The 22,038-nt window shown below is 43.1% G+C and overlaps 1 long non-coding RNA gene across 12 annotated transcripts in view; it reads right to left on the bottom strand.

Annotated features, from left to right (window-relative positions):
* The window catches only part of LOC129541691 (uncharacterized), a 60,325-nt gene that overhangs the window by 25,825 nt on the left and 12,462 nt on the right, over positions 1–22,038 (bottom strand). For all 12 annotated transcript variants that reach the window (XR_016037278.1, XR_016037276.1, XR_016037270.1 and 9 more), the window contains one exon: positions 11,050–11,193. This is a non-coding gene — a long non-coding RNA (uncharacterized LOC129541691). The remainder of the gene's footprint in view (positions 1–11,049; positions 11,194–22,038) is intronic.

Here is a 22,038-nt window from a genome sequence, read left to right as displayed (position 1 = left end):
TTTTTTGGGCTCCAAAATCACTGCAGATGCTGATTGCAGCCATGAAATTAAAAGACGCTTGCTCCTTGGAAGGAAAGTTATGACCAACCTTGATAGTATATTAAAAAGCAGAGACATTACTTTGCCAACCAAGGTCCGTCTAGTCAAGGCAATGGTTTTTCCCGTGGTCGTGTATGGATGTGAGAGTTGGACTGTGAAGAAGGCTGATCGCCGAAGAATCGATGCTTTTGAACTGTGGTGTTGGAGAAGACTCTTGAGAGTCCCTTGGACTGCAAGGAGATCCAACCAGTCCATTCTAAAGGAGATCAATCCTGGATGTTCATTGGAGGGACTGATGCTGAAGCTGAAACTGCAATACTTTGGCCACCTCATGCGACGGGTTGACTCACTGGAAAAGACTCTGATGCTGGGAAAGGTTGGGGGCGGGAGGAGAAGGGGACGACCAAGAATGAGATGGCTGGATGGCATCACTGACTCTGTGGACATGAGTTTGAGTGAACTCCGGGAGTTGGTGATGGACAGGGAGGCCTGGCGTGCTGTGATTCATGCGGTCATGGAGAGTCGGACACGACTGAGCGACTGAACTGAACTGAACTGAACTGAACTGAACAGAAGCAGAAAATATTAAGAAGAGGTGGCAAGAATACATAGGAGAACTGTAGAAAAAAGATCTTCATGACCAAGATAATCACAATGGAGTGATCACTCACCTAGAGCCAGACATCTTGGAATGTGAAGTCAAGTGGGCCTTAGAAAGCATCACGACAAACAAAGCTAGTGGAGGTGATGGAATTTTAGTTGAGTTATTTCAAATCCTGAAACATGATGCTGTGAAAGTGCTGCACTCAATATGCCAGCAAATTTGGAAAACTCAGCAGTGGCCATAGGACTGGAAAAGGTCAGTCTTCATTCCAATCCCAAAGAAAGGCAATGCCAAAGAATGCTCAAACTACCACACAATTGCACTCATCTCACACGCTAGTAAAGTCATGCTCAAAATTCTCCAAGCCAGGCTTCAGCAATATGTGAACCGTGAACTTCCAGATGTTCAAGCAGGTTTTAGAAAAGGCAGAGGCACCAGAGATCAAATTGCTAAAAAAAGACTCTGATGCTGGGAGGGATTCGGGGCGGGAGGAGAAGGGGACGACAGAGAATGAGATGGCTGGATGGCATCACCGACTCAATGGACATGAGTTTGAGTGAACTCCGGGAGTTGGTGATGGACAGGGAGGCCTGGCGTGATGTGATTCATGGGGTCACAAAGAGTCGACTGTACTGGACTGAGACTCTGTTTTCTCCCTCCATAGATATTTACACTTGCTCAGCTGTTTTGGAGTTGTGTGTGTGCTCCATCTTCTGCATAGATCTTATGCTGGCCCAGAGGAGTGTCCAAGAATGTCCATGTATAGTGTGTACCCCATTGTATATGTTAATATGTGTATTTGTGTGATCTTTAGGTTTAGTGTTATAATCTTGCTTTAAATTCCTGATAGCTACATATCTATATCACACAAATACACATATTTTCATTCCACAATTAACACACATACACTTTTCATTCCAATCCCAAAAAAAGGCAATGCCAAAGAATGCTCAAACTACCACATAATTGTACTCATCTCACACAAGTAATGTAAAGTAATGCTCGAAATTCTCCAAGCCAGGCTTCAACAGTATGTGAACCGTGAACTTCTAGATGTTCAAGTTGGATTTAGAAAAGACAGAGGAACCAGAGATCAAACTGCCAACATCCATTGGGTCATCAAAAATTCAAGAGAGTTCCAGAAAAACAACAACTTCTGTTTTATTGACTATGCCAAAGCTTTTGACTGTGTGGATCACAATAAACTGTGGAAAATTCTGAAAGAGATGGGAGTACAAGACCACCTGACCTGAGAAATCTGTATGCAGGTCAGGAAGCAACAGTTAGAACTGGACATGGGACAACAGACAGGTTCCAAATCAGGAAAGGAGTACATCAAGGCTATATACTGTCACCCTGCTTATTTAACTTCTATGCAGAGTACATCATGAGAAATGCTGGACTGGATGAAGCATAGGCTGGAATCAAGATTACCAGGAGAAATATCAATAACCTCAGATAAGCAGATATGTGACCCTTATGGCAAAAAGTGAAGAACAAAAGAGCCTCTTGATGAAGGTGAAAGAGGAGAGTGAAAAACTTGGTTTAAAACTCAACATTCAGAAAACTAAGATTATGTCATCTGGTCCCACCACTTCATGACAAATAGATGAGGAAACAATGGAAACAGTGACAGACTTTATTTTTCTGGGCTCCAAAATCACTGCAGATGCTGATTGCAGCCATGAAATTAAAAGACGCTTGCTCCTTGGAAGAAAAGTTATGACCAACCTAAACAGCATATTAAAAAGCAGAGACATTATTTTGCCAACAAAGGTCCAAATAGTCAAAGCTAAAGTTTTTCCAGTAGTCATGTATGGATGTGAGAGTTTGACCATAAAGAAAGTATAAAGAGATTCACCTTTAAAGGTTCACCATAAAGAAGGTGAACGCCAAAGAATTTCTGCTTTTGAACTGTGGTGTTGGAGAAGACTCTTGAGAGTCCCTTGGACTGCAAGGAGAGCCAACCAGTCCATCCTAAAGAAATCAGTCCTGAATATTCATTGGAAGGACTGATGCTGAAGCTGAAGCTCCAATACTTTGGCCACCTGATGTGAAGAACTGACTCATTTGAAAAGAGCCTGATGCTGGGAAAGATTGAAGGCAGGAGGAGAAGGGGACGACAGAGGATGAGATGGTTGGATGGCATCACCGACTCAATGGAGATGAATTTGAGTAAACTCCGGGAGTTGGTTATGGACAGGGAGGCCTGGTGTGCTGCAATCCATGGGGTTACAAAGAGTCAGACACGACTGAGTGACTGAACTGTATTGAAATCTAAACTTTCTGGTTTGCTAAACTAAGGCAAGTCTGAAAGTTAAACTTTCCTTAAACCAAAAAGCTTAGAAGAAAATGGCTTGGTTCAACTTAAGACAAGTAATAGAGTTTTTTTAAAAAATTACTTACTCTTTTAAGTATAGTAACACATTTATATGATTCAAAATTAAATTAATTTATTTACTTATATGTGTCTATTTTCTATCCCTGTCTTCTACATGTCCAGTTCCACTTCACTTTCCCAAACTGGTAGCCATGTTAATATTTCCTGTAAATTCTTCCAGAGATTTTTTAAATGTGTGCAAGCAAATATAGCAATGAGAGCGCCGTATGCATTTTATTCTGCATTTTATTTTTTTAATATTATAATCCATCTTGGGAATTTTTTAATTCATAAGAAGAACCCTCCTTCTCGTTTTATAACTACATAGTACTCTGTTGAACAGGTGTATCATAACAGGTTTAGCCAACCTCTTAATGGAAGACATTTAAGTTGTTACCGATTTCTTACCATAACAAGCAGCTATTGTTTAGTTGTTTAGTTATGTCCTACTCTTTTCATGACCTCTGTAACCTGTCAGGCTCCTCTATCCATGGGATTTCCCAGGCAGGAATACTGGGGTAGGTTGCCATTCCCTTCTCCAGGGGATATTCCCTACCCAGAGACCGAATTCCCGTCTCCTGCATTGGCCGGCAGATTCTTTACCATTGAGCCAGCTGGGAAGACCACAGCAAACACTGCTCCAGTGAAAATCCAATTTTGATGTTTATTACTAAATTGCCCACCTATGGGAATGCAAAGACAGGAGGAGAAGAGGGTAACAGAGGATTAGATGGTTGGATATCATCACCGATTCAATGGAAATGAGTTTAAGCACACTCCGGGAGAGAGTGAAAGACAGGGAAGCCTGGCAGTCCATGGGGTGGCAAAGAGTAGCATACAACTGAGTGATTGAATAACAGCAACGGGGGTGGCATCAAGTGACACTGGAATGACGGAAACTGTCGTGTAGAATGCTCGTTTTCCTCTTCCTTGCCAAAACCATTTTAATACTTAGGGTGGTTTCTTATAGCAACAAAACTTGGTGCTTTCACTGCTTTTGTTTCTTGTTGGCTGGTGGGAAGGGATAGGATGCTCTGGTTCTGGGCTTGGCTATTGCAAAGGGGTGGTGAGTAGTTGACACTGTCCTCAGGGAGAGGGCAAGGAGCCTTGGCTGGAGGCAGTGGCACCCCAACTCTCATCTGGTTCTTTGTTTTCTCCCTGGAAAGTCCTGCTAGGGAGATTTTTTCTTTTACTAATTTGATAGTGAAATGATATTATATTATGATACTGTATTTTGAATTTGTTGCTCTTAATATAAGAAAGGTTGACTATTCATGTATTTAAAAGTTGTTTGTATTTCTTTTATCTGTGAACCATTTCTTTACATTCTTTTCCTAACTTTTCTCTGGATAATTGTTTTTTTTTTTTCTTATTGACCCATAGAAGCTCTTAAAATATTAAAAACATTAAACTTTGTGAAATGAGTTATAAACAATTCGCTTCCATTTCACCATTTGTCTTTTTACTTTGCTCAAGGAGATTTTGCCAAGCAATGATTTTTATTTTTATGGAACTTAATTTTTAACTCTTATATTTTATGCCTTCTAGTTTTTATATCATAGTTAGAAGGTTTTTTTTACTCTGAATTTATAGAGGAGCTTTCCTTTTCAGATTTATATTTTACTTCTTTTATTTGATTCATTTGGAATGGATCCTAGTATAAGGCTCTTTACAATTTCAATGAGAAGCTGAAAAGTAGGGCAAGGAAGGAGGTCAGAAGGATATTCCCAAGTGGGCTGAAGACTGGCATCAAACACATCCAGAAGATTCTCATAGCTTTGCTATGTTCTTTATGCCTCTCCACCCACAGTCCTTTGGCTCAGAGGTGTATCTGGCCCAAGATAGGGCAGTCAGAGCCCTTCTCCGAAATTTCTGAACTTGGGGCCAGAATGAGGATCAGTCAGGCAGCCATAAAAGGTAAACCTTGTGAGTTCCATGAGCCAGACTTCCTTCTACATGAGATAGCCAGACAGCACTGAACGAATACACCAACCCAGAGGAAAAGGCAGAGATGATGGAAAACTACTCAGGAGTACAAAGGAATGAACTGCAGATACACACAACAACATCAATCAGCCGAGTGAAAGAAGCCAGACAAAAATAAGTATTGACCATATGATTCCATTTCACAAAACTCTTGAAGACGCAAACTAACCTAGAATGTCAGAAATCAGATCAGTCTTTGTCAGGAAGAAGAGGGTGAGGTGCGGCAGAGTGGGGCGGGAGAGAGGAATGACGAAGGGGTGTAGGGAAAATTGGGGATGACAGATATTGTCCCTACGTTGATTGTGGTGATGGTTCCATGAATGGGTACATATTTCAAAACTTTTCAAATCATGCACTATACATCGGTACAGTTCATTTTATGTTGATGCTATCTCCACAAAGTTGTTTTAAAATAAAGCAGAGATGAGGGGGAAAATAAATCAAGTACAAATGAGGAGTGTATGTACAGGAGGAAAGGAAAACAAGAGAAAGTGAGTTTAGTTGGAATCTAGTTCTCTCATTTTAGATGCCCACACTTGCCCTTGAGTGTGCCTATCCTATTTGTCCACCTGACAAACTTCTGACATATTCCAAGTCCAACTCAGATGTTATCTTTTTACAGCTTTTTTTGACTCTCTCAGGCTGAATTAATTGCTGCTTCATTTCTGTATGTGTTCCCATAGCTCTTATCATCTCTGCTGTGGTGACTGATGAGTCTGTCTTTCCCACAAAATGATAAACCTCTGAAGAGCAGGAAGTGTGTCTTATTTATCCTTATAAACCCAGAAACCAGCATAATTTACGAAGTGTAGCAGGTGCTCACTTAATGTCTTTTAATTGATTTAAATGGAGGGAATCAAATTCAATCAATGGTTATCAAGTCTTTTTGAACACTCCTTAATACAACTCTTTTTAAAAACAAAATATTGCAAGGACTCTCAATAGAGAATTCAGATCAAGGTGGAACTGACCTGGCTGAAGAGTCAATTTGAGTTTGAATCAGAGGCTATTTTCTCATTCTGGTTTTCAATAGTTTTCTATCTGCATCCATGTATAGCATGTTTGCTTTTCTGTCATCTTCCTCTATTTCCTGATCTTCTCTACCACCTAAAGAAGACCCCACTCACCCTCTCTGGGTGCACCCATAACCCTCCTGTATCTGTCTCTTTCTGACTTACTCCACTTTGTATAATAGGCAAATACTGTACATTGACGTATATATGGGGAATTTAGAAGGATGGTCATGATGATCCAACAGGTAGGGCAGCAAAGGAGACACAGATAGGAATAGACTTTTGGACTCAGTGGCAGAAGGCAAGGGTGGGTTGATTTGGAAGAACATTGAAACATATATTACCATTTTTACATATTTATATCTATATGTAAAATAGGTGGCCAGTGCAAGTTTGATGCATGAAGCAGGGCACCCAAAGCTGGTGCTCTGGGACAACTCAGAGGGATGGGGTGGGGAGGGAAGAGGGAGGGGTGTTCAGGCTGGGGGGACACATGTATACCTGTGGCTGATTCATGTTGATGTATGGCAAAAACCACCACAATATTGTAAAGTAATTATCCTCCAATTTAAAATAAATTAATTCTTAAAAAAACTCTCCTGTATCACAAGAGACCCCAGAAAACAACTCCCTTGTGTTGCCAGGTACTCCTGCTCCAAGCTTTCCTGTTAAGAAATTCCCGATTGTGGGGGTGGGGTGGGAGAGAAGGTTTTGTACAAAGAGATCCCTGACCACAAAAACAGATCTTATAAAAAGGCCTCTAGCTACTTGCTTAAATTACTAAGCTAGTTTCCAAAAAGTTAGATGAAAGAAACAGCTTATCTCCAAAGGGCCAAGGATGCTGGGAGTTAAGCCATTGCTATTAGGTGCTTCTCCTATTAATTGTTCCTGCCTACAGAGTCTTAGGGCTTCCCTTGTGGCTCAAGTGGTAAAGAATCTGCCTGCAATGCGGAAGACCTGGGTTTGATCTCTGGGTTGGGAAGATCCCCTAGAGAAGGGAAAGGCTTCCCACTCCAGTATTCTGGCCTGGAGAAATCCATGGACTTCAGTACATGGGGTTGCAAAGAGTGGGACATGACTGAGTGACTTTCACTCCCTCACAGAGTCTTAATCTAAAATTTTGAGTCTGTGGTCTTTTATTTCCAGGAATCCATTTTACAGAATTGATTCTGGAATTATTTTCTGACTTGTATTATCCAAAGACTCACCGTGTATTAATTTTCCCTGCAGCTTTTAAATCAGAGCTGGTTCAATATGAAACCCAATAGGCTATGTTTGGAATGCATAGAAAGCATTCAGAGCATTGTGGCCTATAGAATTTATGATAAAGATAAAGCGGAAGCAACTTCATTGTGTTTGCAGGCCAAATGAGGGCATTGAACAAGATGATCTCCAAGAGCTCCTCCAACCTTGTGAGTTTATGATTTCTGGGCAGACAGACGAGAACAGCAGCATAGGTTTGGGGTGAGCTATGTGAGAAATAAATTGTTCTTTGTGCAAATGAATAGAGTATAATAGCAATAAATCTCAGAAAGAACATTTCAACAGAAAGAACATTTCAAAATTATCTTCAATGTCTCCTTGTCTGTACAGTTTCATTTTTGTATTATTTTTTCTAAGTAATGCCTCTTGTAGGGGGTTTAAAGTGTGATTCAGCAAATGTTATGTCCATTTGTGCTATCTTCCATACCCCAGGACAAGTCATTAGAGGCAAGAACCTAAGGACATTTGGCAAGGTCAACAGGACTAAATGAGGAAAGGAGAGGGTTTTTTCTAACTGCTAAAACTGCAGAAAGAGGGTGTTTCAAAAGTTGGTCTGTTGATAAGAATTTAATGTGTATTTGCCCAAACCATTAAAGTTACATGGTTGGGTTACCCCGCTAGATCCCTACCTAAAATATGAGAGAACATTAAAAGCTTTATTTTTATACAGGTCGCTGAAGAATTGATGCTTTTGAACTGTGGTGTTGGAGAAGACTCTTGAGAGTCCCTTGGACTGCAAGGAGATCCAACCAGTCTATTCTACAGGAGATCAGTCCTGGGTATTCATTGGAAGGCCTGATGCTAAAGCTGAAACTGCAATACTTTGGCCACCTCATGCGACGAGTTGACTCACTGGAAAAGACTCTGATGCTGGGACAGGTTGGGGGCGGGAGGAGAAGGGGACGACCGAGAATGAGATGGCTGGATGGCATCACCGACTCTGTGGACATGAGTTTGAGTGTACTCCGGGATTTGGTGATGGACAGGGAGGCCTGGCGTGCTGTGATTTGTGATTCATGGGGTTGCAAAGAGTTGGACATGACTGAGCGACTGAACTGAACTGAACTGAACCTCATCTATAACATCATTTTCTTGGGGAAAAAAGTCCGTTTTAGGTTCTCTGCTACAGTGTTGCGGACATGTCTCCCTCAGCCTAGCAGTAGAAGAGACTACTGCAGTGATGGGGACAAATGTGGGCAGCTGTCCTCAGACCCCCACAGCTCAGCCAAGCTTTACATCTGCCTTCTCTTAGAGGGAAAAATTATTCCAAACTGGGGAAAGAGGGAAAATTACCTTGAAGGGTGGAGTTCCGAATATCGACTCTCATCATTCTTATGTTTAAATTACTTTACAAATTGAATACTCACAACAGACTGCCTGTCTTTGCATTTAATTTACAATTCTGTTTTGTGACCATGATTGAGAACTCAAGGCTTTTTTGCTCTGTTACAGTTAGTAAATGGTTTTATGTTCCTTGATGATGATAAATTTGTTTTTGAATTTCATTATAATATCTAAATTGATTATTATCATAAATAGATGTAAGTACCTGTCAGTGTTTTTCTTATGGCAGAAATGAATGATCCTATTTTTTTGAATTACTATGTTGTGGGTTTCTTTTTAACTACAGGAAGCAAAAAAAAAGCACAGAATGACAAAGTGTATTTTGAACCAAACAGGAGTTCAGTCATTCATACTACAAACATTTATTGAGCATTCTGTCCTCTGGATAGAAGAAAGATGAATAATTCACATTTCCTGCACTCATAGAACTCATGAATTACAGGAAGTAAAACAGATAAATAATTCTACTCAAGGCAAAATGAATAAGTACCATAAAGAAATATTGATAGCAGAGTTCTTTGGGCAACATAAAAGGAGGAAAAAACATTTCAGCTGAGAAAAGAGAAGTTTCCTGGAGAAACCAGTGCAGAAACTGGTCCTTCTTAAAGAAGAATCTAAAAAGTGATGGGCAAGGAGCCCACCAGGGGGAGAAGGGAAAAGCACTGGTGGTTTTTGGAAGGGGAAGTGGAATGATTTAACTGAGTGGTTTAGAAGGCAAACATATACGAGTCCAGTGATGATTGTAGTGATTCAAATGAAGTCAAGATGCTTGAACCGTACAAACGGGTGTGTACAGAGCACACAGATTTAAGAGATGCTAAACATGTATGGATGTGAGAGTTGGACTGTGAAGAAAGCTGTTTGCCGAAGAATTGATGCTTTTGAACTGTGGTGCTGGAGAAGACTCTTGAGAGTCCCTTGGACTGCAAGGAGATCCAACCAGTTCATTCTAAAGGAGATCAGTCCTGGGTGTTCATTGAAAGGACTGATGCTAAAGCTGAAACTCCAATACTTTGGCCACCTCATGCAACGAGTTGACTCACTGGAAAAGACTCTGATGCTGGGAAGGATTGGGGGCGGGAGGAGAAGAGGATGACAGAGAATGAGATGGCTGGATGGCATCACTGACTCGATGGACATGGGTTTGAGTGAACTCCGGGAGTTGGTGATGGACAGGGAGGCCTGGCGTGCTGTGATTCATGGGGTCGCAAAGAGTCAGACACGACTGAGCCACTGAACTGAACTGAACTGAACTGAAGGAATCAAGGCTTCCCAGGCGGCGCTAGTGGTAAAGAACCCCCCTACCAATATCAGAGATGTAAGAGATTCAGGTTCGATCCCTGGGTCAGGAAGATCCCCTGGAAGAGGACATGACAACCCACTCCAATATTCTTGTCTAGAGAATCCCATGGACAGAGGAGCCTGGTGGGCATTACTGAAGCGACTTAGCACGCATGCACATATGCAAGAAAACAGAATCAACAAACTTTGGGGATCCTTTAGAAACAAGAAGTAGAAACAGATTTGAAAATCAGGAAAGGCAATCACTGAAATTACAAAAGAGTGGTTTTCAAGCTTATCAAGCAAGAGAGACCTGGAGAGCTTAAATATCAATACAAGTTTCAGGCTCTACCTTGTGGACATAAAGATTCAGTGAGATTTAGGTTTGGTTCCTAGGAATCTGTATGTTTAAGCCGCATCCCAGAGGATTTGGATGTATTGGGGCACCGACCACACTTCGAGAAACAACTATATGGAAACAGAGGTCACCAAGAGGGTGTGAAAAGCCCAAAAGGGGGCTGACCTGGTTTTTTGGAAAATGAGGGAAAGAATCTGAGACCTGGAGATCCTCCCTTTTCCCCTCTGCTTCTCCAAGACCTGAGACTAAAGTCACCTTCTGGGGGCTTACTATTCTAATGTAAAATAATGCATACAAGAGACACACACAAAAATAAAATGGTTTTAAACAGTGCCATGGAGAAAATAAAGCAGAATACGGGCTTGAGAATGGTGGGGTTTGCGGGGAGAGGGAAAGGAGGTGAAAGGAGAGTAGGGGCAGCACTTTGGGACTGAATCATAAGGAGAGGCTTTCAGAAAACGACAGGAGTCGAGGTCTGAGAGGAGGACGTGGCCCCAGGAGATGAGCATTGCAAGCATGGGAACAAGACGCTTGAAGATGATGAGTGAGGAAAGCACCCTGTGTGTTCAGGGGATGGCTGCAGGGCCAGGCGGCTGCAGGCCAGGGTCCAGGGCGTGCTGGAGCAGAGTGAGGAAGGGGGCAAGTAGTACGAGCTGAGGGCAAAGGAGAAAGCAGTAGTCAGGTCACAGAATAAGACCCTGTTGGATTTGGGAGTTAACTCTAAGGTGTGGGAGGACCTCCTTGGAGGCTTTGAGTAGGAGAGTGTCATGATGTGACTTACTTTGTGGAAGAGTCACGTTGCCTGCTTTGGCCGTGGAGTGTGGCTGTGGGGGATGAGCTGGAGGTGCTGAGATGGTCTCAGACAGACGCTGTGGCAGCTGGGACGTGGATGGTAGAAGTGGAGAGATGGGGGCAAACCTGTGTTCTGAAAGGAAAAATGACATAACTTGCCAATGTATTAGCTATGCAGTATGAGGGTAATTTCTAGCTTTAGGGGTTTTTTGTTTGTGTTTTGGTGGAAGGAACTGGATACATGACATGAAGCTGATGTAATACAGTGCAAGCTAAGGGAAACAAAACTGCAGAGTCTAGCGTCTCAGCATTGCTAATGCCTCAAACCATGATGGCACATGGTAAGCTCTTAACAGATATTTCTTGACTGAATTATTGAAAGACTCGATGCTAGAGAATAGATAAGAAGGTAAGTTAAGTTCAGTTCAGTTCAGTTGCTCAGTCACGTCCGACTCTGCAACCCCATGAACCGCAGCACACCAGGCCTCCCTGTCCATCACCAATTCCCAAAGTTTATCCAAACTCATGTAAGGAGTGGAAAAAAAACCCCTTGGTGGGATTTAGAAGTGTATTTTTTGGGGGCTCCAAAATCACTGCAGATGCTGATTGCAGCCATGAAATTAAAAGATGCTTACTCCTTGGAAGGAAAGTTATGACCAACCTAGATAGCATATTAAAAAGCAGAGACATTACTTTGCCAACAAAAGTCCGTCTAGTCAAGGCTATGGTTTTTCCAGTGGTCATGTATGGATGTGAGATTTGGACTGTGAAGAAAGCTGATCGCCGAAGAATTGATGCTTTTGAACTGTGGTGGTGGAGAAGACTCTTGAGAGTCCCTTGGACTGCAAGGAGATCCAACCAGTTCATTCTAAAGGAGATCAATCCTGGGTGTTCATTGGAAGGCCTGATGCTAAAGCTGAAACTGCAATACTTTGGCCACCTCATGCAACGAGTTGACTCACTGGAAAATACTCTGATGCTGGGACGGATTGGGGGCAGGAGGAGAAGGGGACGACAGAGAATGAGATGGCTGGATGGCATCACCGACTCGATGGATGTGAGTTTGGGTGAACTCCGGGAGTTGGTGATGGACAGGGAGGCCTGGCGTGCTGTGATTCATGGGGTCGCAAAGAGTCAGACACAACTGAGCGACTGAACTGAACTGAACTGAGGGGCACTTGGTGGGGTTTGGAAGTGTGTAGGGTCAGCGATGGTCACAGTGACCAGCACCAGTCACACCTAAACTCCTGAAGTCACCACCAGGCAGTTTCACATCCACTTGTATCTGTGCATGCTGTTCCCTCTTGCAGGTTTTTCCGCATCCTTGGGTCAACTGTGTGTATTTCAATTGGTATTATCGCAGCTGCTGCTGCTGCTGCTGCTGCTGCGTCACTTCAGTCGTGTCCGACTCTGTTTTACCCCATAGACGGAAGCCCACCAGGCTCCCCCATCCCTGGGATTCTCCAGGCAAGAACACTGGAGTGGCTTGCCATTGCCTTCTCCGATTATCGCAGCAAACACCTATATAACAAAATTGACCATTTTAACTATCTTAAAGTGTACAGTTCAGTGACATTGTGTACATTCAGTACTGTACATTGACAGTTTGTCCATTCACACTATTTCCAGAATACTTTTATCATCCCCAAGGAATTCCCTGTAGCCGTTTCTTCCCATTTCTGCCTGCCCCCTCCCCGTCCCTGGAAACCACTAATCTGCTCTCTGATGCTATGGAGTCACTTCTTCTAGACTTTCCATATTCACCGAATCACGCAGCCTGTGGCCTTTGTGCCTCGCTTCATTCGCTTAGCATGGTGTTTTCCAGGCTCATCCGTGTTGCAGCACGTATCAGCACACCATTTCACTCTGTGGATGAGTAATATTCAGTTGGACGGATAGATCGTATTTTGTTTATCCGTTAGTCCATTGATGGATATCTGACTTGTTTCTATCTTTTGGCTATTGTGAATAGGGCTGCTATCAATATTTGTGTATAAGACTTTTTTGTGCCTGTTTTCCGTACGTGTGTTGGGAGGGTTGTTGAGTTACATGGTAACATTTTTAAAATTTTATTTATTTTGGCTTCAGCAGGTCTTTGTTGCTGCATGTGGGCTTTCTCTAGTTGTGGCGAGCAGGGGCTAATCTTCATTGCAGTTGCACGAGCTTCTCATTGCCGTGGCTTCTCTTGCTGCGGAGAACTGGCTCTAGACATGGGGGTTTCAGTAGTCGCCTCACACGGCCTTAGAAGTTGAGACTCAGGCTTAGTTGCTCAGTGGCGTGTAGGATCCTCCCTGACCAGGGATCAAACTCTTGTCCCCTGCATTGACAGGCAGACTCCTAACCACTGCACCACCAGGGAAGCCCTTTATGTTAAACAAATTGAGAAAATGTCAATCAATCGAGCATCCTTTAAGACACCCTTTCTGATGTCTTTCTTGACTTGTCCTTTCTCCTTCATTCGAGCTTTCGCTTTTTCTGTGTATTGCCACTGTTTCTGATGTACACACGTCTCCTGGCACCTGAACTTGAGTGTAGCTACCTTATGCTAATATTACCCGTCTTCTGTTTAGTGGATTATAAACTCTTTGAGGGAAGAACCCAAGTCTTATTTTTCTCTGTATGGTTTACTGCAACTCCACTTACCTTTGGTAAATTTACAAGCTTTCAATAAATCTTTGCTGGGAAAATGACAGTTCTCAGTGCAGAAAAGAGTTTCAAGCAGGGCGACTTTTCATTTGGGGAATGGAGAACCTTAGATTCTACAAAGTGGTAATTGCTGTTCTTAACTGTAATTGCTGGAGCTGTGCTGGCACAGCCAGGTTGCTATTATGTTTATTTAGACACATAAAGAGGGGGTATGTGTGTATATGTGTGGGGAAGAGGAGGCTGTGTTATTTATGTTGAAGCTTTTTGACAGTTCACCTACATCTGCAAAATCCCTGCAAAATCTCCGAGTGACCTCAATCAAGGTAGAAGAAACTTCTCAGAACTTCTTCTTTAAACAAGCCTGAGTTGTTGGGCTTCTCCACCACTATGCTGATATCTGAAAATGCCGCCTTTGATAAGCCATAGCTCTGCCTAGAGAGACTGAATTTTTGGCAATCTTGCAAAATCCCAGGGTTTTAATTAAATTGCTTTCAAAGTAGCTTTACTTAATGGGTCATAGGACAAAGTGTTGAATTAACACAAAGTATTTCCTAATGGAGTGAAAACAAATGGGAGGTGGCTTTTCATATGAGCTTCCTGTAATTGGAACCACCAATCAGATGTGCTGCATGAAGGCTCCCTGATGGAATGCTTTTTGTCTCTGAGTCAGCATACAAAATTAAATGCTGAAAAAGTGTTGACTTTCCAACTGCAAAAGCACTGAGGATCAGACAGAGCAGCATAAGGCATGGCTTCCACACACAAGGAGCTTATAATCTAACTGAGGAGGTGAGAAACAGACATATAAATGATAAACATCAATTTCAGACATGTAAGAGCTAAACGGGTAATGTAAACAACTGGTTGTATTAGATAGGGCGGGGGGGGCGGTCAGTGTTAGGGGGCAGGGAGAGATGCTACTTGAGAGTGTGGAGAAGTACATTGAGTTCAGTTCAGTTCTGTCGCTCAGTCGTGTCCGACTCTCCGTGATCCCATGAATCACAGCACGCCAGGCCTCCCTATCCATCACCAACTCCCGGAGTTCACTCAAACTCATGTCCACAGAGTCGGTGATGCCATCCAGCCATCTCATTCTTGGTCGTCCCCTTCTCCTCCCGCCCCCAACCTTTCCCAGCATCAGAGTCTTTTCCAGTGAGTCAACTCATCGCATGAGGTGGCCAAAGTATTGCAGTTTCAGCTTTAGCATCAGTCCTTCCAATGAACACCCAGGATCGATCTCCCTTAGAATGGACTGGTTGGATCTCCTTGCGGTACAAAGGACTCTCAAGAGTCTTCTCCAACAAGTATATTACGAGGTTGTATATTTCAAGTGACAAGCATGACACGTGTCAGGAGCATGCAATGGTTAAGGGCCTTTTAATAAATTATTAACAGTCTAAATGGAGCAGAATATTCAGGTAAGGGAATATGGGGATACTCAAGTGGCAAGGATATTTTGGAACTCAGATTGAAAGGAGCATGGAAAATAAAAATAAGTTTAGACTTTATCTGGTAGGGAATGAGAAGCCATAAATGGCTCCTTCTCAGAAGCCAAGGCTTCTGAGAGGGAGAATGACAGACACATTGACAGTTATATTTATGGAAAAGTAATCTAATGAGGTTTTATAGGCTGGCATAAAAAGAGAAAATAATGGAAAAGAGAAATAAGTTAATAGGCTATTGAAACAGTCCAGCAGAGAACTGAGAGCTTAAACTAGAGCAGTGGCAACGGGGATATAAAGAAGTGTGGGAGTAGGAGGTGGATTCGTAAATAAAGTTGACTTTTCTATAGTTTTAGACAGACACTAAAAAGTGTGAGTTTTTATGTTTAATTTTTCTATTTCTGCTTCATATTTTCCAACACTGTTCTGTTGGAAATCAGGACTTCCTTAGCTGATGAAGGGGATCATAATAAGCCACCCCCAAACATACCACTTTGGCTTACAGGTTATTTTGAGCTGAAGGCAATTAAGAAATAGCAAATACAGGAGAAACTCTGCCCTCCCATTTCCGCCTGAAAACAGGGCATAAATTTCCCCTTGGAAGGGAACAAATTTACATTTATAAAGATTTCTCCCTCTCCAGCACCAGAAAGAGGAGAAAAATTTTAATCGCCAGAGATGACTCTTATCGCTGGAGACAGCACTGACTGGGTCTGCATATCAAGCCTGACTCAATGACCTTTACTACCTTTCCTAGTCCCCTCCCACAGTCCACTGAAGCCCAAACACCCCCTTTCCTTTGTCTAGTCACTTCTCCACAATCTATTGTTGTTCAGTTGCTCAATCATGTCCAACTCTTTGCGACCCCATGTTCTGCATCACGCCAGGCTTCCCTGCCCATCACAATCTCCCAGAGCTTGTTTAAACTCACGTCCATCGAGTCAATGATGCCATCCAACCATCTCATCCTCTGTTGTCCCCTTCTCCTGCCTTCAATCTTTCCTAGCATCAGGGTCTTTCCAATGAGTTGGCTCCACACATCAGGTGGCCAGAGTATTGGAGTTTCAGCTTCAGCATCAGTCCTTCCAATGAATATTCAGGACTGATTTCCTTTAGGATGGACTGGTTTGATCTCCTTGCAGTCCAAGCGGTCTCAAGTCCACAATTTATTACCCTTTGTTAAGGTGCTAGGAGATGGCTGGATGGCATCACCAACTACGTGGACATGAGTTTGAGTGAACTCGGGAGTTGGTGATGGACAGGGAGGCCTGGCGTGCTGTGATTCATGGGGTCGCGGAGAGTCAGACACAACTGAGCGACTGAACTGAACTGAACTGAAGGTGCTATGTGGGCATCAGGGTCTAACTTTGTCTTTGAGTTTTCCCTTATTTCCTGTGAAGCCCTCATGTACATGCAAAAGAAAACTTTTCCCCGTTACTCTGTCTTTTGTCATTCAATTGCTGGCTTCAGGTACTGAATCTAAGAGGATAGAGGAAATATATTTCTTCCTCTTCCTCTATAATGAACAGTCAGAAATGCCCTCAGGCAACTGATCATTGCTAAATCATGTGACCAATTTCATGTATAGATTTGATTCTTACTCTCAAGTGGGTCCCAAGTGCTGCCTGGCAAACTGAATACATTTCTTTAGTAAATTCACTGGCATGTGAAATCTGCATGGGCAGGGATCTCTGTTCTGTTTACTGGCGTATCCCAAGAGCCTTGACTACCGCCTGGCACAGAGCATGTGTAGGACAATGTTATGGATAAGTGTTTTATACTTTTTCTTCTTTCCTCAAACCTCAAACCCCCAAATCCTCAGACCTCAATACTCAGCTATTGGCCTTGCTACTTACTTCCCTGAGAAAATGCAATTAATCTGAGAAGAACATGCACACACTCCCACACCTAAGTCAACCACCCCCTTGCAAACTTACCCATATTTTTCCCTTCCCACTTATCACAAAGGACAGTTTGTCCCAGCTCCTATCTAAGTCCGACTCTCCCAACTGTACACTGCATCCCACTCTCTTCTGCCTACTCAAGAGTTTGTTCCTGCAGTCAACTCTTCTCTTTCCTGCATCATCATTTTTTCCTCTCAAATGGATAATTCCCATCAGGATACAGATTGATTTAGGAGAAAACCCTGATGCAGAAAGTAAAGAGGTGTTCTGGTGTGTGCTTGGGTGCTGGCAACCTACATAGAACTGTCAAACAGAGCTGCCTTTCGGTGGCCTTGGGCACTCAGAGCATCTGCTAAGGGGTTTTTCCCAAGGTATAATATTGTGCCTGACAATTAGTCGGTGCTCAATAAATATTCACTGAAGAATGAATAATAACCCTCATCTTAAACTATCCCTCTCTTGACTATGCAGCCCTCCAGCTACCATCTCATTCTTCTGCACCCCTTTTATAGAAAATTCCACAAGAGCATTATTTATATGATTGCTGTCTTTTGAGCCTCTTAAGTCTCTCTTGATCTCACTCCAATTGTGCTTTCATCTCTAGGACCCTACGAAAACTTTGAGATCATCAACGACCTCCATTTTGACAAGTCCAATTCCTAGACCTCATTTACTTGACCCTTCAAGCAATCATTTGACCCAGGGGATAACCTCTCCTTTTTTCCTCACTGACCTCTCTTTCTCAGTCACGTTTGCTGGTTTCTACTCAGCTCTCCAACTTCTTAATGTTGTAATGTTCCCATTTCTGACCTCAGACACATTTTCCCCATATTTTTCTATCACATTTATTCCCATACTTTACTTCCTAATCTAGATGCTGATGATTCTCAAGTTTATATCCAGGCTCTGAATTTAAGACTTATCCAACATCTCCTCTTGGATTTTGAATAAGCATCTCTCTCTGTTTCTTCCTTTAAATTTCAGATGTATAGAAACGAATGAATTGTAATCTTTTGTTGATGCCATATTCATTTTTTGTTTGTTTGTTTTTGGTCAATGCTTGGCCTTCTTTTCCATTTATTTATTTATTGTTTAATATACTATAATAAATACCTGTGAACATATTACAGGATAAAGAAGCTAGAATGTCTACAATAATGTAAGTCATCCTCTATGATCTTCCCCAACCCCATCCCTGTACTACTCCCCACCCAGGTAACACCCTGGTACCATCTCCTTACCACAACTGCCCAAACCACCATCGACTCTCTCCTAGACTGAGGCAATAGTCTTCTGACTGGTCTCCCTGCTTCTTTTTTTGCATCAACAACCCCCCCTCCCCATCCATCCCCACCTCCTCCTCCACCCCCAGCCAATCTATTCTTTTCACTGCATCCAGAGTGATGCTTTAAGGTCAGCTCATGTAAATACTAAGTGACTCTAACCAAAATCTTCAATGGCTTCCCATTCTCATGCCAGATAAAATCCAAAATCCTCATGATGGCTTACAAAGCTCTCCATGATCTGACTGAGTCCTCATCCGCTACCATCATGCTCACTAGTCCTTTGGCCTAATATCTTTGAAGTAGCTGTTCCAACTGCCTACAGTACTCTTTCCCAAAATACCTCCCCGTCACTCTTCCTTATTTTATTCAGGTGTTACTCGTCAGTGAAGCCTTCTCAGCTAATCATTAAGAATAGCATTCCTCCTCCACTTCTGAGTCACTTCCCAACTTCCTTATTCTGTCCACTTGAACTTACCCTATGTGTATTTGTTTATTTTCTGTCTCCTCCCAGTAGAAGGAATGTTCCAGGGGGCAGGGACTTGCTTGTTCACCACTCTAACCCCCAGTGAAATATGTGTGGTGCTGGGCAGGCACTTGTTGCAAGTTAGCTTCCCTGGGAAGCAGACTCTGAGACTGGGTTAGTGTGCGTGACTTCCATTAGGGAGGACTCTATAAAAGGGAAGGGAAGGGCACAGGGAGAAGTTGGGTGATGATACAGTCTTAATAAAGGCCTTGGTTAATCCCATAGGATGCTCTGAAGCTGGAATGGCCCTTCAGAGTTGTACCAAACACTTGGGTTTTTATAGTCCAGTCATTCGTGGGGCTTGCTGAGAAAGTGGCCATGACCTTGGAGGAGGGGCTCTCTTTAGCTCTGCAGGGTATCATGGGCTAACAACTGAGTGCTTACTGCCAGCAGCACTCCTGGGACCTGGGGAAATAATTTCTTCATTTCCAGAGAGATGTAGGTGGCCCATCGTGGTGCCCGCCGCAGCAGTCAATAAAGTGGTTGACAGATGAACTTTTTGAGATCCAAGAACACAGGAAATGGGTGAGGGTTCATGACATGCAGAAGAGGAAGGAACTGGGAACCAGGTCAGTGCCTTTTCACACCCACCGTCCTCCAGTTGCCTCCCACGGGCAGGAAGGACCATGCGCGGGTGCTCTGTGAGGGGACCCAATGGTTACAACGCGACCCTGCCCAGGAGAGAGAAAGTGAAACATAGGCACAAACACCCATGGTACAAAGCAGCGCTTATGAAGAGAAAAGAGGAGGGAGCGAGGGGAAGGATTGAGGAAGGCAACATGGGGGAGATTTTCCAGGTGGATAAGGTGTTGCTGAGCATGATCAGAGGGAAGACAGCCAGCAGGCTAAGAGGTGGCAGACCAAGAGCTCAGATGCAGGAAATCTTGTGCCATGGCATCTCCCCTGTCTCTCCTCCAATACTTGGAAGCTTTACTGCACACAAATCCCTCCAATGCCAACATCACATGCACGTTCAAATTCAATCCTGAAAGAGGAAAATGCTGCCTCTTTGCTACCAATTCTATCAGCCTCAGGGAGATAATTTGCAGAGTTTTATGTGACCTGTTCTATTTTTAAAACTGTAATGAGTCAGTAAATCCCATCAGGCACACTATAAAGCTGTCCCTTGTATTTAGGAAACAGAATCTAACAGCTACAGAAAAGACCATGTCTTTTGAAGAGAGGCCAATGCAGTGGTAGCTGAGTCTCTGGTTTAAAAAAGTTAGACTCGGGCTTCCCTGGTGGCTCAGTGGTAAAGGATCGCCTGCCAATGCTGGAGACACGGATTCAATCCCTGGTCTAGGAAGATGCCACACGCTGCAAAACAATTAAGTCTGTGAGCCACAACTATTGAGCCTGTGCTCTAGAGCTGGGAACCACAACTGCTGAGGCCAGGTGCCCTAAAGAACCTGCTCCACAACAAGAGAAGCCCGCACACTGCAACTGGAGAGTAGACTCCACTGAGCACAACCAGAGAAAAGCCCGTGGCGCGACAAGGGCCCAACACAGCCAAACACAAATAAGCAAATAAAACATTTAGACTCAAATAAGCACATGTAAAGATCATCACTGATGGAACCTTACAGTTCAAGAACTTGAGCCCAGAAAGGTGATAGGACTTGGTCAAAGTGACACAGCAGATCAGTGCCAGGTGAAGCCCAACAATAAGCACATGGCCCCCAGACCCCTTTTAAAGGACTGTCTAGACCTTTGGCCAGGGCTCCTTAAAGGATGCCTGCCTCCCTTCTTCTTAAATGAACAGCAGCAGGAGCCACTGGCCAACCCAGTTGCTGGGTCAAGTGGCAGTTCCCACCTAATTGTACCAGTCCAAAAAGGAGTGACACAGTGAGTCAGCTTGGAGTCTGGTTTCCTGTAGCTCAAGAATGGCAAGATGAGGAGCAAACCACGGGCTTTATTGTTGGGGTAAGAGAATGAATTACAAGGCCCTGGCCCTTGGCTGGGATAGAGAATAGAAAATCCTCTAAGGATGTGATTTCAAAAATAGGCACTTGAAACCATGGTTTCAGCTTGAGGTTCCAGCGTGGCTTTGTGTTTTCCTGCCAGTGAACCGATTTCTGTTTGCCTAAGCTAATCACTCTGAATAGTGCCTTCCTGATCTGCTTTAGAAATGAGCCTCTCCCTCTCCCTCCTTCCACTATAAATGGATCCACTATTTCTCAAGGCACTAGATCCCTTTGATTGTTTGGTGGCAACCTCTGGCTTTAGCTTGGAATATGTGGGATATCTCGTGACCAAACAAGGGACCAAGATGAAGACTGAATGTCAACAGTGATTACTGCACTGTTTGACTCCTTGGAATCAGCAACTAGATGGGAAATGACTTGCTTAGAAATTGGACCAGGAGGATACAACAAGCCTATGTATGAAATTATACAAAGTCTGATCCCAGGCCTCAGAAACTTAGAAGAAGGTAGAGGAAATAAGAGAAAGAAGCCCCCAAACTCTAAAAATAAACATTATTTATTCCCATGTGGCAGCTTTAACTAATGCTTAGTTTTTCTCAGTAGCGAGCCACATGACCACAAATCCCTGGGTGTGGGCCATGTGAATCTTTTATTCATAATTATCAGAATTCAAATAATCCATGCTTGGACTACAAGTTTCAGCAGGGACCAAGTTCACATAAACACTTTGTTGATCTTTATCATCCTATTTGTCAGGATTGCCATAACATCCTATTTCAAGATGAAATTTTGGTAAGAATGATATGCTATCAAATTATATTCAGTTTCAATTATTATCTTAATGGATAAATGCCAGGCGGGGCTAATCCAGGCAGAAACGGTTACATACCTGTTATGGGTGTGGGATGGAACTTGTTAGACACCAGTGGCCTACTGGCTTGAATATGAGATAATTAGTAAAAATATTTTTGTTCATCTAAAAATCTTAGATCAGCCTCTCCTTATGGGTCACATTTTGGAGGCTTGAGTTTAAGATGTCAATCATCCACTCCTTGAGTTTCCATCCTCCCCTCTTGTTCATTTAGTGGTGGGTTAACCAGGCCAGGGACTAGTTTCTCGTGTGCTCGGTATCTATTCCCATCACTCTCCTCATGGCTATAAAAGTACTCAGTTCAATCACTTCCTGTTATTCAGATTTAACCCAGATGTGTCATGGTTGTGGTGGTGATAGTGTGTCTTTGCACCATCGAAT

The sequence above is a fragment of the Moschus berezovskii genome, chromosome 4 (assembly GCF_049115385.1).
Source record: "Moschus berezovskii isolate FMDL1 chromosome 4, NW_MosBer_1.0, whole genome shotgun sequence".
In the NCBI taxonomy this organism is placed as follows: Eukaryota; Metazoa; Chordata; class Mammalia; order Artiodactyla; family Moschidae; genus Moschus; species Moschus berezovskii.
The sequence above is the reverse complement of the archived record's forward strand: the minus strand, read 5'-3'. Positions and strand labels throughout refer to the sequence as shown.